At 30.9% G+C, this 18,355-nt stretch overlaps 1 protein-coding gene across 2 annotated transcripts in view; it reads right to left on the bottom strand.

The window, feature by feature from the left end:
• The window catches only part of LOC123302325 (juxtamembrane domain-associated catenin), a 33,106-nt gene extending 25,940 nt beyond the window's left edge, over positions 1 to 7,166 (bottom strand). For both annotated transcript variants that reach the window (XM_044885209.1, XM_044885210.1), the window contains exon 1: positions 6,907 to 7,166. The gene's annotated coding sequence lies outside the window, so the exon portion shown is untranslated. The remainder of the gene's footprint in view (positions 1 to 6,906) is intronic.
• Between the last annotated feature and the right edge of the window lie 11,189 nt (positions 7,167 to 18,355).

Genomic DNA, 18,355 nt, shown 5'->3' with positions numbered 1-18,355 from the left:
CTAATTTCCAAAATAAATGAACCTAAATGGCCTAGCGGTCTAAGTTTGTACTGTTTGTCTATTTAGACTTAGGTTGCGGGTTCGAATCCAGGCAGCGGCAGTGTGAACAATTATGATTAATGAGGGCGGTAGAGAAGATAGAGAAGTAACCGACTCCACCCACATCAAAATGTAATTGTAAATATGTTTGTAATGAAATAAATAAAAATAAACAAATAATGATGTGGGTGGCCTCTGTTATATACGTATATGTCAGAGAAACGGAGGTTAAACCCCATAATTATTATTATTATTAATTTCCAACATAATTTCCGGTCAAAACATGATTCTCTGATAATTTCTCAGTTTGTACCCATTCTGTATTAGCAGTTTATTCGTCTGCACATTACGTAATTAATAACGTGTTATTAAAATTTACAGTTGTTCGGAGTCCAGTCTATCAAAAAATGACAAGTGCTTTTGTTTTTATGCATGATACGTGAAGAACCTTTAAACAATACCCTTGAAAACTTTATCGGACAAACTGTACTGATATGTATCTAATGTGCAAGTATCCATGACCAAAAAAAAAAAAATACACCAAAGGGTTATAAAAAACGATCCATCCATTAGTAAGGATGTACAGTGATAAAAAAATTCTTAATACCAACCGATTTCAGGTTGTCTCACAACCTCATCGCGAGATCAAAAATGGCGAATGGAACCATGAATGATACAACCACAATACGGGGTTGAATGGTGAAGTTGAAACAAACGCATGAATTGTTTGTATGAAAGTAATATACTGTCTAATAAATTTCAAATATTCTTGTTTTGAAATGCATAGTTTTAAACAAAGTTTTTTTGATTGGTTCTACCACTTATAAATATTATAACAAAATAGTGCTGTGATTGTCACAATTACATGAGCGGGTAAAAAAATAAAAAGTTTATACCTGCTAATACGTTTATTCAAAAAATTAGATTTCTTCAAGTCGGATTTGAACCATCGACACATGGATTACTATTGATTTTGGTGTCCTGGACTCTACAGCTTAACCAACTGCGCTATCGATACTTGTTATATACCAAAAAATGGTGTATATTATAAAAATGATCAATAAGTTTATTTAAAACTTTCTGTAAGTTAGTAACAACAATCTTCATGTAGTTGGCACAATCACATATGGACTAGACATGATAGATATGCGATCATCATAACCAAATCCTCTATTGAAAGCAAACGCAAATAAATTTTCTTTTAATTTATCGGTTCGCTTTATTTACACGATTATACAGAATGTTCGATTTACATCTAGGCACATAAATATCACGAGTATGACAGAGTACATGCGTTAAGCAATGCATCTAAGTAAGAGGTATTATCTAGGTGTTATATGAAATTGCAAAAGTGACTTGTATCGTGGATTATCTGTTGTAATTCATCTATTCAACTAAGAAACTCCCACTCTCCAAGCGTCTTACAAATATCTCAACGAATATCGAAGCTTCAACACATGTATATAATACCTATCACTTAGATGCATTGCTTAATGCATGTATTCTCATATACTCATGATATTTATATGCCTAGATGTAAATCGAACATTCTGTATATTCCAATTAAGTATAATTTTATTTGCCATCAATAAAATACATGACTTTAAACTAAAATCAATCTCTTTCATAGAAATAATGATTTTGTTTATTTAACTTCAGTGATTTTGTATCAATGAATTCATTCATGCACTTGTTCCAATCATTAGGAAATTGTTTGAAAGTATTTTTACTTTATTTCAACATGAAATGGTTAACTTCGGGATGAGGTTTTCATTATTTTAATTTTTTTTCAGTGTATTGATCAAATTTGTAAAAAAACAGCAAAACAACCCCTTTTTGGTACTTTGAAATATTTCGCCCACAAAACAGAACAAGTGCAAAAATATGAAATTACGTAAACTGAGATAATTCGATTTATTTTGGTATACAGAAAAATCATGTCGTTATTTTTAGGTTGCTTAGCCCCACTTTGATCAGGTAAACTATAATTTGCAGAAAGATGCATTGTGCCAAAAACCCTGCTTTGGTGATTTTTTAGTTTTTTTTCTCCAAGTTTGGGAATACGGGAAATATTTAAAATAAAGACCTAATGAACTATAAATTGGTACCAATTTTCACAAGAGAAAATATATGCGTAGAAGAAAGTTAAAAAGAAAATTCAACCCACGATTTAAGAACCCAAGAATAGAAGGGTGGCAAACAAATAAGTTACACGTAAATCGGTGATTTATCTGTTTTTATTCTAAAATTACATAGGCGAGTAAATAAAGCGGAAAACACTAGTGTGGAAAAACTGTCGAGCAGCATCGATTTCAAAAATTCTTTTTTCTGGGTGTTTTTTAGACCATTACAAATAATCATAACCACTTACCTCAGAATTAATTTGAAAATTGAGGGAGTTGAAGAGTTTAAAGCCCTTCCAACAAGAAACGGTCAGGAAAAAATTTATAAAACGTAAGTTTTGGCTCCGGAATTGTCTTTAGGGAGTATTTTTATTTATTGCTGATAATGAATCCGAGGTCAAAATTCACCAGCACACTATTGTGGATTCGTGCCATTTTGACCTAAGACCCACCCTTTTAAAGGGATTGTTTTTGGTATCCGGGGCCTAAATACAATACTCCCATACGGACTTCGTACCATTTTTTACCGTCATCAAACTAACTTTTTTGGGCGAAATTTTAAATATGATTTTTATAATAAATTTTAAATATTAGACCCCGAATTCATGATGAGCGACCAGAAACCCCTGAGAGAAATTCTCGCGGCAAAATGTTTTCATTTCAAAATTAGTCCAAAAAAGTGAGTTTTTAGGCCAAAAATGAGACAATACCTCCACTATAATGTAGTACTTTTGGATTTGGACCTCGGAGTCCGGATAAGCAATCGAAAAATCCCCGGAATTAAAATTGTCATTTGATAAATTTCTTCATGACTGTTTCTTTGTTGGGGTGGTTTGGGGAGCTGAAACACCCCCTCCTTAATTTTGGAATAAATGCAAATGTGAGTGGTGATAAATGTTCTTCGGGGTCTAGGAACACGAAAAAAATAAAATTTTTCTAATCGTTGCTGTTCAAAGTTTTCCATCCTTTCCGGCTTATTTACTCGACTATAGTCGGTTTACTGGGATATCCTCATTCGGACACAAGTGGGATTCCTGATTAGGGCCGGACAAGCCTTTGCGTCACAGTCCTTAGGTTCTGTCACTAAAGGGAAACCCATTGAGACTTTAATTTAGAACAAACATAAAAATTTCTAGGATTGTCCAACTGATACCAGATTTGGGATAACTTAATAGGACCTTATTGAGATTTCCTCATAGAGGCAAAAGTGGGATTCCTAATTAAGACCGGACAAGCCTTTCCCACACAGTACCTAAAAGGAAACCTAATGAGACTCCAATGTAGGACATACATAAAAATTTCTAGGATTTCCCAATTGATGCCGGATTTGAGATACCTTATTGGAACCTTTTTTTGGATTTCCTCATCGGGACCGGATAAACCTTTGCGTCTCAATTTCTAGGTATTATCCCTAAAGAGAAACCCAACGAGGCACCAATAGGTCTTACTTGATTAGAATTGAAAATACACTTGTTATCGAATCTTTTCGGGAAGTTTCGAATATTCGTCATAATGAATCCAAGCCTGTTCAAAAACACAATGAGATGTGCGAAAATAAAAATTGACACCCGGTAGTTTTATGGATGTTCGCCTCTTAATTGGTACAGGGTTTTTTTAACTCTAAATAATCTCTAATCTAACAACAATTGTTTCAATTTTCATTCTATTTTTAGGGCGTTAGAATTAACAATTACCAAATTTTCATTTTCAAGCTACGATACTTCGAAAAATAAGTGATTTTTGCTTTACACATTCGACATTTGTACAATTCATTTTAATTTTTTTTTAAAGTTTATTACTACATTTGAAACTAAAATTTTCCCTCGTTGAGAAGAGGAATTATTATCTGGCACTATCAATAATCCAGTAACCTTTTGAAAACACGGAATAGTTTGCGTCAAATTCGGTAGTCTAATAAATAATTCCAGTTTTTGACCTTGAGCACCAAACGCAGCTTGGTCCAAAATCGAAAAAACCGTGAAAATTTCAGCTTTTTTTTTCAAATTTTGCAAATTATAACCATTAAAGGATTAATTTTTGATAGTTCCTTTTCAGGATGTTTTTCAATTAGACTAAAGTTCCGATAATATGAGATTAGAATTGTTTCTGCAGATCCAATAGTTTCCGAGATAAAGCCTTTCAAAGTATCTTTTTTTCGAACTTTGTAATTTTTTGCAATATTTTATTGTTCTGAAGGAATTTTGACCCTGATTCGTTGGTTTGTTTCAGATTTACAGGAGGCTACGAAGAGTTAGGATCAAAATTCATTCAGATTGCATATTTTGGGAAAATAATAAACTTTATTTCGGAAGCAATTGAGTCTACAGAGACAGTTTTAGTCTCATATTTTACCAAATTTAGTCTACTTTAAAAACATCTTGAAAAGGTCTATCAAAACCTAGTCCTATAGGGTTACAATCGCCAAAGTTTGAAAAAAATCGCCGAAATTTTCACGGTTTTTTCGATTATTGACAAAATTGCGTTCGGCGCTTGAGGCGACAAACTTGGATTATTTATTGGACCAACATCATAAACAAGTTTGCAAAACATCGAAATTATCGGTTTTGACGCAGGCTGTAATGTATAAAGTTACTAGACTACAAAGAGTTTTGGAAAGTTAGAACTTAGTTTTTTGCGAAAACTGAAGTCTGCGGTAGTTTAAAAAATGTCTAAAATAAAATTTTGAAATGTTCCTTTTTGGAACCGCCTGGCACTGAATAAAATTGTTTGACCTGAAATTAGGTCGTGAAAGGGGCGAATCATTCATAAACGCCCATCTTGTCGGAGTCTGTGACTTTGTAGCAAAACGTTCCATGATTGATTTTTCCTGAATATATATTGCTACTTTTCTACTTCTTTGTCAGTTGGGAAAAACATTCAAAACTTTTTTATCAGGACTTCTCCCAATACGGTTATGCTCAAAATTTCGAATCGAAACTTTCCGTTCTTGATTAAGCTTAGGGAAGAAATTAGCAATACATATTCAGGAAAAATCAATCATAGAACGTTTTGCTACAGAAGTCACAAACTCCGGCAAGATGGGCGTTTATGAATGATTCACCTCTTTCGCGACCCAATTTCAGGTCAAACTATTTTATTCAGTGCCGGTCGGTTCCACAAAGGAACATTTCAGATATTTTTTCAACTTCTTATAGACTCAACCCTCAAAAGCCTTTTCCTTCCGAGTTACGACCTTTCAAAGGTTAAGCCTACATGAGATATTGATTTTTGGTTTCGGTATAAATTTTTTGAAAACTAGGAATTAAGGTAGTTTTGATAATACTGATCAAAAGTTCTTTTGGAGTCATTCCCCCCAAAAACCGATTCTTTTCGCACTACGACCTTTCAAAGGTCTACATGAGATATTCATTTTTTGTTTTGGTTAAAATTTTTTGAAAATTATGAACTAAGGTAGTTTTAATCATGTTGATCAAAAGTTCTTATGGACACAACCCTCAAAAATCCTTTCCTTCCGGGCTACGACCCTTCAAAGGTTATGCCTACCATAACATTTATGCATAGCATGTGAAGGGTCGTAACTTGGAAGGCAAGGATTTTTGAGGGTTGATTTTATAAGAACTTTTGATTAGCATGATCAAAACTACCTTAATCCTAAATTTTCAAAAAATTTTAACCGAAATCATAAATCAATGTATTGTGTGCGGGGTCCTTTCCTCCTCTTTAAGAAAATTTTTGAAAAAAAATTAAAAACGCTTCTAGCACATTTTTCTAGACATCATTCCGAATCCAACGATCTATCACACTTATTTTTACGAACATTATTTATTTCTATATTTCATCAATTTGAACTTGTTGACTAGACTATATACTCAAGTTCTTTAAAACTTTCAGGAAAATCCAAAAATCCTCAAATTAAATCCATAAAACGATTTGACATTTTTATGCAAATTTATGAATAATTTCTCTAACGAAAATTCATTAAAAAAACGGTATAAAATAAATCAGAAAAATTTTTAATTTTAACAATTTAGCATGATTGAAGTTCTCCGACATAACCCCCAATAATTTAAGTATGTGACCAGCCCAAAATTAAGCCATTTAATATATCTCGAATCAATAAAAATTCAAAACGAAGTGAAAACAAAAATAATTATAAATTCTCGATGAATAATTAATTATCAGTGTTTGTCTCAAGTCTGGGATAAATAGTCGGTCAGACATACATACAGATATAATCGAAAATGTTTTCTTTACAGAAAGAAGCTCATCTTTTTAAACTCAAATGCTATTAAAAATTTCACAAAGTTCTATTGTAATCCAAAAAAAAAAACAGAAGATATTTATCAAAGTAATAGAATATTTATGATTTATTTCAAATAACTTGAACATATCATCCGATCATTGAAAAAAAACTAAATTGGAAGTATTGAATAATTTATATTGGAAGTACGAAAAAATTTTCAAGTACGAAAAATTTTGTACACGTGTTTCGGGATACTAATAATGATTTAATATCGAATTTTCACGTGGTGTGTTCAACTTATATGAAATAAACTATATGAATATATTTTTTTAAGATAAACATTAAATCTTATCTCTCACTAAAAAAAATCATAATAAAAATAAGGAAGCCTCACCCAAAAAAAAATTGTGCAAAGAAGAAAAGAGTGAATTTACCATTCCAGAAAAAAATAATTCGAGATAAATTTAACATACCATTAAAAAAAAATCATATTTAATATTATTATAGAAATTCTACATTCGAAGAAAAGTGAAAACTTACACAGTAACAAAATTGGGTAAAAAATTTTTCTTAAAACAGTTTAGGCCTGGTGATGACAGTAAACAATGTATTCAGTGAAAAGTATCATCTTGGATTTGTCGACGACACCCGTATGCGTAGTAAAACGTCATTTTTGTACCAAAAACATTTAATTCAAAAGGCTGGATAGCGGCTTCAATTGCATACTGTGTGTATGTGTTTTTTTTTTTATAATATATTTATAATATTTCTTTTACTTAAGATTATTTAAAAACTACAATTCACCTAATTACTTTCAACATATTTTTATTTAAATGGTTTATTTATATATGATTTGTTTATTACAAAATACAATTTACATTTTATAATTTTAAAGCCACTTCACAACAAATTTTTTTTATTAAAATTGTTTTATTGGAAAAAATTATATGAAGCTGTTCCATTCACTGTCGTCTACGACAACTCACTCCCACCCAGTTATCGAATGCATTATGGGTAACATGCGCATATAACATGTAGACATCTATGATCTATTTTATTAACTATCTATTTAAAATATCCGCGTAGTTCATATGAATTTTAAAATATTCATCATTTTAACTTGCATTTTTGTAAAAAAAAAAATGATAAATAGAAATTAATGTAATCGAGTTAGGAAAAACATTTTACAATCTCACAAAGAAACAAAAATGCTTTTAAATATTTATTGATTATAAGTTATCACTTTTTCCTATAAATTGAGAGTGCCAAACAATTCAAATTAAATATATACTTTTTTTCATCTTTTTTCGGCAAATTGATTTATTAAAGCTGAAGATGATTTCAGTTTTTCTACAATTTCTGCCTCTATAGACAATAGTGACAAGTCTGATAGCCTTTCCTGTCCTATCGAAGTCGAAGTAATTTTTTATCAGTTTTAATTTTGAAAAACGTCTTTCAGCTGTTGCGGTTGCATTTGGAAGAGTCAAGAATAGAAAGCATGCTGTTATTACCTCGGAAAAATACGGGATATATGGCTATTGAATTTTATCAGCAATAATTCCATGACTTCCTTAATAGAATGCATTTTTTGAATTTCAGATTTTAAGCATGTTTTCATAGAACAATTAATAGTTCATAACATTTAACTAATTTTTGCTTATACACGTACGTTAAGCAAAATACATTGATATGGCTGATACGGTGGTAGCTACGCCCCTGAATTGCTCTTTAGTACCAAATTTTATACTAACTCCATTTAAATATAAAGGGGGTTGATTTTTTTAAGTTTAGTTTTCAGAGATTTTAAATTATAAAAAAAGTTTGAAAATTTGTTGGTAGGTCAAAAAATCTATTGGTCAATCTATTGGTTTTTTTTTCTCTTTCTTCTTGGGACGCACAATCGGACACAAAAGTATGAAATTATAATTTCGTGTATAATATTGATTAATAAAATTATTACCTACATGAAAATTTTTTAAATTATCCACATGATTTAATTAAATCCTTCTATGCTTAAATTATTCTTGAAAAATAAGAAAACTTTCAAAATAATTAGATTTTAATGAAAATTTTATAGAATATATCCACAGATTTTTCGAAGTCACACCAAAAGATTAGGAAAGCAATTTTAAATCCGATTAGTCAAGGTAGTCTTTGTTAAAATAAAACTTTGGGGTATAAAAAAAATAAAAAATTTGTAATAAAATTTTGTGCAGTTGTTTGTTTTTATTATTATTTACTCTCAATTGGGGATAGAAAAAAATGCCGCTGAAACTCGTAAATCCCTTATAAATAGGGGAAAGTGGTATAATATGATCCCTCTTTTTTTAAGTAAATCATTAAAGCCTTCTAGTATATTTATCGATAGATGGTTAAGATAATTTGTATTTGGTAGCAAATATATTAATTTTACTATATTTATGATTTATGGTGTGACAAATTTCAACGTAAAATTTCTTTTTATATCATGTATATATGTAATATACAAGGTATACTAAGTTTAGTCCCAAGTTTGTAACGCTTAAAAATATTGGTAAAGGTGTTCATAAAATCACCTAATAAGTCCATTTTCGGTTGTCTGTCCGTCCGTCCGTCTGTCAACACGATTACTCAAAAACGATAAAATATATCAAGCTGAAATTTTTACTGCGTACTCATCACGTAAAAAGTCGAGTTTGTAAATGAGCAACATAGCTCAATTGGGTCTTGGGTCCATAGGACCCATCTTATAAACCGTTGTAAACCTGTTCGTCAGTCTGTCCGTCCGCCCGTCGACTCGTTAACTCATAAAAACGAAAAGAGATATCAAGCTGAATTTTTTATAGCGTGCTCATAGTAAAAAGTGAGCTGTAGAAAATGAGCAATATGGGTCAATTGGGTCTTGTTTCCAAAGGACCCATCTTATAAACCGTTAGAGATAGAATAAAAGTTTAAATGTAATAAATGTTCCTTATAAACAACTTTTGTTTGAAACATTTTTTCGTAAACATCACTTTGCACGTGAGGGTGCAAATTAGGCGAAATTGTATACTATGTATTATATGGGAATATCAGTTATGTATGTATGACATGCATGTTTGTGTAATGTGAGTCATCAACACTCTCTATACATTGTATTTTAACAATTAACTCAGTCAATTGTTTGTTTTCACTTGCTTTGTTTTAGTTTTTTTGCCAGCTTTCTGTTTTTCTTCTTGTCTTTTGTTGACTTTTAATAATATTAGGTATAACACATTTTCATAGGCGTATAATAAATTTTAAGGTCAGTTTTTATGACGAAATTCAAATATGTCGTTACGGATAAAATGATCTTCTTTATATACGCTAAAATGATCCCTATTTGGTGTGTAAAATTATAATAGATAAAATGATCCGCCATCATGTAACCGGTCTTGAATGTGTTGATTTAGATGAATTTGTCAGTGATTTTTGTTTCCATACTAATCGTTGATGCAATGTAAAGTTAATATTTTATGTGTACTGTTTGATAAAAGCAATTACTGTTTGATAAAAGCAATGGGATCATTTTACCAACAATCCTTACATGGTCGGTCAAAACGATTCCTTTTGAGAAATATTGAATAATTCTATAAATTTGAACAGATCAAAAGAAATTTACATACCAATATTGTAACATTTGAATAAATGGCTCGAAAATATTTCGACGTTGTAAATATGTCGAATAGTTTGGCTATAAATTACATTTTTTCTTAGAGGGATCATTTTAGACCACCTTCCCCTAAACTAGGCTAGGCTTTGTTGAGCAGAAAAATAATAATCTTTTATCCTAAATTTGTTACTAAAAATTGAACGCGGTGAACGATTAAAAAAGACGCGGAGGGTTTTAAGGACGTACATTCGTCACTAAAATAGTAGAGAAATAAAAAAAAAATTATAATATAAAAGTTTAAATAATTTTGAATGATTCAAGAGAGAAAAAATATACTGTTCTACGAATTAATTTCATAGAATTTAAGTAACAAAAATTCTACGAATTAATTTCATAGAATTTAAGTTTAATAAGTGAAAGCAAACAATTGACTGAGTTAATTGTAGAAATACTCTGTATAAAAAGTGTTGAATGTCAGTGCTTGCATCATTTTTTATTAATTTGAAGAGTTTAGATAACAAACACAATTTTAGCGCCCTTTCGACCGTCACTTATTTGGTTTTTGAAAGTTTCGAAAATATTCGAAACTATTTTCTAGAATTATTTTTTCATTTATCGAAAATTTTTCACAAAACCACTATTTGAAACTACTTGCAAATTTTCAGCTCCTTACTTGTTGTAGTTTTGGAGAAAATTTACACCAAAGTTTTGTCCTAATTTGCGTCCTCACGCAAATCCCTCACGGGTAACTCACTCACGGGTAAGTGGACCCTCACCGGCAAGCAGTACGATGTTTACGAAAAAATATTTTTTGATAAAGAATATATATTACATTAAAACTTTTGTTCTATCTCTAACGGTTTACAAAATGGATCCTACGGACATAAGACCCAATTGACCTATGTTGCTCATTTACTAAAAGTCACTTTTTACTATGAACACGCTATACAAATTTCAGCTTGATATCTCTTTTCGTTTTTATGAGTAACCGTGTCGACCGCGACGGGCGAACGGACAGACTGACGGACAGCTGGAAAAGGACTAATAATGTGATTTTATGAACACCTATATCATTAAATTTTTGTTCGTATCATTAATATTTCTAAGTGTTACAAAATTAGAACTAAAATTAGTATACCTTGATATATATATTTCATCTATACAGGGTATAAAAAAGTGAAGGTTAAGTCTATATTTCTCAAAAATAATATCAAGAACTTTATTTGCAACTTTAAACCAGTTAATAATTATTATCTAAATTTTCAGAATTTCACAAAATTTTTCAATTTTCTTCCCATTTAAAATTATCTAAAAGTTACATAATGTTTCTCTATGAAATTCTATCCAGTAGCCCCATCTGTCAAGCGCGGATTCAACTCTCAAGAAATCGGCCAAATGCGAATCAGAGTATGAACTCGCTCATGATCGATATAGTGCCCCCTTACAAAGGAGATGTTTACAAAATATTTGACGCCCCGACCAAGATTTTGTATAATTTATTTATATACCATGTATATATAAAATATACATAGTATATTAAGTTTAGTCCCAAGTTTGTAACGCTTAAAAATATTGATGCTACGAAAAAAATTTTGGTTTAGGTGTTCATAGAATCACCTAATTAGTCCGTTCCCGTATGTCTACCTGTCTGTCGTCTGTCCGTCTGTCATCAAGATTACTCAAAAACGAAAAGAGATATCAAGCTGAAATTTTTATAGTGTGCTTAAGATGTAAAAAGTGAGGCCCAATTCGTAAATGAGCAACATAGGTCAATTGAGTCTTGAGTCCGTAGGACCCATCTTGTAAACCGTTAGAGGTAGAATAAATGTTTAAATGTAAAAAATGTTGCATATAAAAAAATAAACAACTTTTGTTTGAAACATTTTCTTGTAAACTGTTTACCCACGAGGGCGCTAATTAGGTGAAAATTTTGTAGTATGTATTAATATGGGAATATCAGTTATGTGTGTGTGGCTATTTAAGAATGGATATCTTTCTTTATTTACGTGACGTCAAAAAACAAACGATTGCGTCATCAAAACTGTCTATACATGGTATTTCAACAATTAACTCAGTCAATTGTTTGTTATAACTTCAACCCTCGGAAATCATAAAAATGGAATGTATTTAAATTTTTAACCGACTTCAAACAAAAACGGGGGAAGTTATCAATTCGACTGTATTTTTTTTTTTTATGTTTGTTACCTCAGAACTTTAGACTGGGTAAACCGATTTTGATGATTCTTTATCTGTTTGAAAGCTGGTGTTTCTCGTTTGGTCCCATTTAATTTTCCAGTTCTGACAACGGCATTCATGAGAAAACCATAAAAGTCTTAAATTTGCATTAAGTATGCACGACAAGAGGACGAATTACTCAATATCACTTCGATGATTCTCTTTTAGTGACAAATTAGTTAGTGAACTTCAGATTCACTAAAAATCACAAAATAAAAAAAAAACTTTTAACAAAAAGAAACCCGACTTCAAAAGAAAAACTTAAAAAGTAAAAAAATAACGATAATATAATTTAGTTAAAATTATTTTTATTTTTGGAGTCGGTGAGAGTCAAGGAAACAACTCTGACAGAACAGTTTTATACATTTGCCTGGCTGACACCGACTTCAAAAATAACAATAATTTTAACTACATTATATTATCGTTATTTTTTTACTTTTTATAGTACATTTTAAATTATTTTGGAAAAGTTTTTCTTTTGAAGTCGGGTCTCTTTTTGTTAAAAGTTTTTTTTTCGGAGCAACTGCTTACTGTAATTGGTCTGTTTTTTAATTTTCGTCACATAATAACAGGTTGGCTGATAAGTCCCCGGTCTGACACATAGATGGCGTCGCTAGTATTAAATGCATATTATTTTTATATAGTACCAACCTTCAAATGATTCGTGTCAAAATTTGACGTCTGTAAGTCAATTAGTTTGTGAGATAGAGCGTCTTTTGTGAAGCAACTTTTGTTATTGTGAAAAAAATGGAAAAAATGGAATTTCGTGTTTTGATAAAATACTGTTTTCTGAAGGGAAAAAATACAGAGTCCGGAAACTCATTATCAAGCCAAGTTTTTGCTTCCACTGTATTTTTTCCCTTCAGAAAACAGTATTTTATCAAAACACGAAATTCCTTTTTTTCCATTTTTTTCACAATAACAAAAGTTGCTTCACAAAAGAAGTTGCTTCATTATACTCAAGTGTAATATGCCATGAAACAGTGGTTGACAAAATCTGATTCCACGAATAAATAAAGGCTTTTTAGTTAAATAAAATAGAATTATATTTTTTTCTCTTATTTAAATTTAAATTTATTTATAAAAGGCATCGATACACTCATACAAAGAATGAAAAAAGGTAATTTAATTGATTTAAATGTAATGCTGAATTTTATAAATAAACTAGCTGATTCCCGTCCGCTTCGCTGGGCACACTAACCATTTGGATGTGAATCTATACTTCTTTTATTAACGAAATGTTTAATTTCGATTTGATATTGATTGTAAATTTTTCAAATTTTGAATAGGAAAATATAGTGCCAGTCAGTGATTACACAGATTTCCACATCATCCATGAGTTACTGTGTATTGGGATGTGTTCCCGTTATTTATTGAGGCGAGTTACCCACGAAAAAATTCCATAAAATCCGTCTCTTCCTTTGTCACGAAATAGGTAAGTATGCGAAATTTGAAGTTAATCGGACCAATAGTTTCGGAGATTTCGTGATGAGCCAGTCAGTGGTAAATCGCTTAAATATATATAGAAGATAGTGTTTTTCAGCATTACATTTAAATCAATTTAATTACCCTTTTTATACCATGCAAATATGAAATATACATAGTATATTAAGTTTAGTCCCAAGTTTGTAACGCTTAAAAATAATGATGCTAGGAAAAAAATTTTGTCATAGCTGTTCATAAAATCACCTAATTAGTCCATATCCGGTTGTCCGTCCGTCCGTCCATCTGTGGACACGATAACTCAAAAACGAAAAAAGATATCGAGTTGAAATTTTTACAGCGTACTCAGGACGTAAAAAGTGAGGTCAAGTTCGTAAATGAGCATCATAGGTCAATTGGGTCTTGGGTCCGTAGGACCCATCTTGTAAACCGTTAGAGATAGAACAAAAGTTTAAATGTAAAAAATGTTCCTTATAAAAAAATAAAAAACTTTTGTTTGAAACATTTTTTCGTAAACATCACTGTTTACCCACGAGGGCGTTAATTAGGTGCAAATTTTATAGTATATATTAATATAGGAATATCAGTTGTGTGTGTGTCTATTTAAAAGTGAATATCTTTTGTTATTTACGTGACGTCAAAAAAACAAACGATTGCGCATCAACACTGTCTATACATTTTTGTATGTGTTATGTGATAAAGAAATAAACACTGACTATGCATGGTATTTCAACAATTAACTCAGCCAATTGTTTCCTTTCACTTGTTCATTCTTTGTATGAGTGTATCGATGCCTTTTATAAATAAATTTAAATTAAATAGAGAAAAAAATATAATTATATTTTATTTAACTAATATGCCTTTATTTATTCGTGGAACTAGATTTTGTCGACAACTGTTTCATGGCATATTGTGGCACTGTTTCATGGCACTTGAGTATATTATGTGACGAAAATTAAAAAACCCTCCGAAAAAAATTTAAATACATTCCATTTTTATGATTTCCGAGGGTTGAAGTTATATTATAAACTGTAGTGACAGATACTTTGGTCAAATTTTGATCTGTCACACCGAGATATTTCGAAAGTAGAACTCAAAACAAACAAATAAAAATAGAAAAAAAACCAAATAATTCTTCGATAAGGTTAAAATTGGATTGAATTTATATATAAAAAATCGGTGTAATAGACTTTCTGCCACGATAAGAGCTGCCACACCAAATTTCCTCGAAAACAGATAAAATTTGCAATAAATCAGGATAAACCTCAGCACACCTAGCCCATATTGTACCTATGGTTAAATAGGGCCGGCCGTTAAATAGTATTGATTCATTTGCGAAATTTTGAAATCTCTGTAAGTGCAGTTCTACTGTCACGGGCTCCCCGCCTATAACTAATTTTAATGTGTTTATAAAAACTATTGAGTGCTTTCGATTCAAGAAAAGCTTTGAACCAGACAATAGTTATATACAGCTTATAATAATATACACGGTGCCTCAAAAGTGTGGATAATGCTAATATTTTTGTTCTTAGTAAATATTGTCTAAATGTTAAAAAACTAAAAAAAATTAAAATCTACAGAAGAAAGTAAAAAATAATTATTTCTATGAATCAATCATACATGTTTTCACTATTTGTAAAAGCTGGGGGCGTTCAATTCAAAATATTGAGGATTATTGGAAGCGCCTCAAGCTTTTACAAATAATCATGTATGAGTCTCATAGAAATAATTCTTTTTTACTTTTTTGAACAATAAAAGTTTGTCCTTTAATAAGTATTTTTGCATTAATTATACCATGTATATATGAAATATACATAGTATATTAAGTTTAGTCCCAAGTTTGTAACGCTTAAAAATATTGACGTTACGAACAAAATTTTGGTATAGGTGTTCATAAAATCACCTAATTAGTCCATTTCCGATTGTCTATCTGTCGTCTGTCACCACTATAACTCAAAAACGAAACGAGATATCAAGCTGAAAATTTTATAGTGTGCTGAGGAGGTAAAAAGTGAGGTTTCGTAAATAAGCAACATATAGGTCAATTGGATCTTGGATCCGTAGGACACAAATTTACCATCTTGTAAACCGTTAGAGATAGAAAATAAGGTTAAATGTAAAAAATGTTGCTTATAAAAAAATAAACAACTTTTGCTTAAAACATTTTTTTGTAAAGATCCCTGGTGTACCCACGAGGGTGCTAATTAGGTGTAAGTTTTATAGTATGTATTAAATATGGGAATATCAGTCAATTTCGTCATGAAGAATGCTATACGTGGTATTTCAAAAATTAACTCAGTCAATTGCTTATTTTCACTTGTTGTTAATTTAAAACTAAAAACAAGTGAAAACAAACAATTGACTGAGTTAATTGTTGAAATACCATGTATAGTCAGTGTTGATTTCTTTATCACATTACACATACAAACATGTGACACATACATAACTGATAATAGTACATATTATAAAATTTCCGCCTAATTGGCGCCCTCGCGGGTAAACAGTGATGTTTACGAAAAAATGTTTCAAACAAAAGTTGTTTAATTTTTGATAAGGAACATTTTTTACATTTTAACTTTTGTTCTATCTCTAACGGTTTACAAGATCCTACGGATCCAAGACCCAATTGACCTATGATGCTCATTTAGAACTTGACCTCACTTTTTACGTCCTGAGTACGCTGTAAAAATTTCAACTCGAGATCTTTTTTCGTTTTTGAGTTATCGTGTCCACAGACGGACGGACGGACAACCGGAAATGGACTAATTACATGATTTTATGAACAGCTATGACAAAATTTTTTTCCTAGCATCATTATTTTTAAGCGTTACAAACTTGGGACTAAACTTAATATACTATGTATATTTCATATATACATGGTATAAAAATGTATTATCATCCGATTGATTTTTGGTTTCAGTTAAAATTTTTTGAAAACTATGGATTAAGGTAGTTTCGATCATGCTGATCAAAAGCTCTTATGGACTAAACCCTTTCCTTCCGAACTACGGCCCTTCAAAGGTTATGCCTACATGATGGGCTCGGAAGGGAATGGTTTTTGTTAGTTTAGTCCATAATAACTTTTGATCACCATGATCAAACCTATCTTAATCCATGGTTAGGTTACGTTAGGTTATATTGGCTGTCCACGAAGAACACACTTAGGCTATAGAGCCCATTATGATACCGAATATGCGTTTTACCACCTTTCCACTGATAATTTCATTTATCAGCTCCTCAATTTCAGAGGCTGAGTGCACCTTTTTTATGCATATACCTTGCATTACACCAGCCCATCACAACTATTAATTAAATTAATTTTGTTGAGACGGCGGGAATCGAACACACTACCCTAAGCATACCGCGGACGGAATTGGTTGCGCATACCAACTGAGCTGATAAGGCGACCTTAATCCACAGTTTTCAAAAATTTTAACCGAAACCTAATATCAATGTATTGTGTGCGGGGTCTTTTTACATTTGTTTCAAATATTTGTGTACTTTATTTAAGTCAAAATTTCAAACATGTTATTTTTCACCGATCTTAATATCCGAGTTATTCAGTCGTGTCTATTCTTTTCAGACACTCTATTTATGAAAAAGCTAGGAGCTATTATTGCTATTCTGATTTGTTAGATTTATAAAAAAATTAAACAGAATCATATAAGCTCCTTAAGCCTACACAACAATTGTTATGAATGTATTTTATGCTATTAGAAAAATTAAACATTTCCTAGTAGTCTATGACAAATGCTTTTTATTCTTTAGCTTGTGAGTTTTTCATTTCCAGGAATTTTTTATTTTGCAATATTTTTATATATTTAGGTACTTATAAAATGTTAAAGCTTAAAGGTAATGTTGTTGTTATGGGTATGCGAACATGGTAGCTTTAAAAAGGCTTAAACGGATTTTCTCATCAAAAATTTTCAACAAATTTTGTTACATAAAAATGTTTTTTAGTATCATAGAAATACTCTCCTAAAATTTTATGAAGAAATTCGAAGTAGAAAAAAAGTCATACCCATATACGTGTAACTGTACCTGATGCGAACCGATTTCTATACAGTTTTTTAATCTAGTATTGCTAATAGCTCGTTTTGTAGTAAACGAAACAGAAAACAAGCGAAAACAAGCAATTAACTGAGTTAATTGTTGAAATACCATGCACAGGCAGTGTTGATTACTGTATCACATTACACATACATATATGCCACACATATATAACTGATATACCCATATAATACATACTATACAATTTGCACATAATTTGCGCTGTCACGGGTAAACAGTGATGTTTACGAAAAAAATTATCAAAAAAAGTTGTTTATTTTTTTATAAGGAACATTTTATACATTTAAACTTTTGTTCTATCTATAACGGTTTCAAAGGTGGATTCTACGAACCCAAGACCCAATTGACCTATGTTGCTCATTTACGAACTCACTTTTTAAGTCCTAAGCACGCTTTAAAAACTTGATATATTTTTTCGTTTTTGAGTTATCGTGATGACAGACGGACAGACAGACGAAAGACAGACAGAAAACCGGAAATGAACTAATTAAGTGATTTCATTTCAAAACTATATCAAAATTTTGTTGGTAGCATCAATATTTTTAAGCGCACACACTTGGGACTAAACTTAGTATCCCTTGGTATATTACATATATGCATGGTAAATTAACTCCAACAAAAGTTTCAGAG

Source organism: Chrysoperla carnea, chromosome X (genome assembly GCF_905475395.1).
Source record: "Chrysoperla carnea chromosome X, inChrCarn1.1, whole genome shotgun sequence".
Classification (NCBI taxonomy): Eukaryota; Metazoa; Arthropoda; class Insecta; order Neuroptera; family Chrysopidae; genus Chrysoperla; species Chrysoperla carnea.
This window is presented reverse-complemented; position numbering and strand designations above follow the sequence as displayed.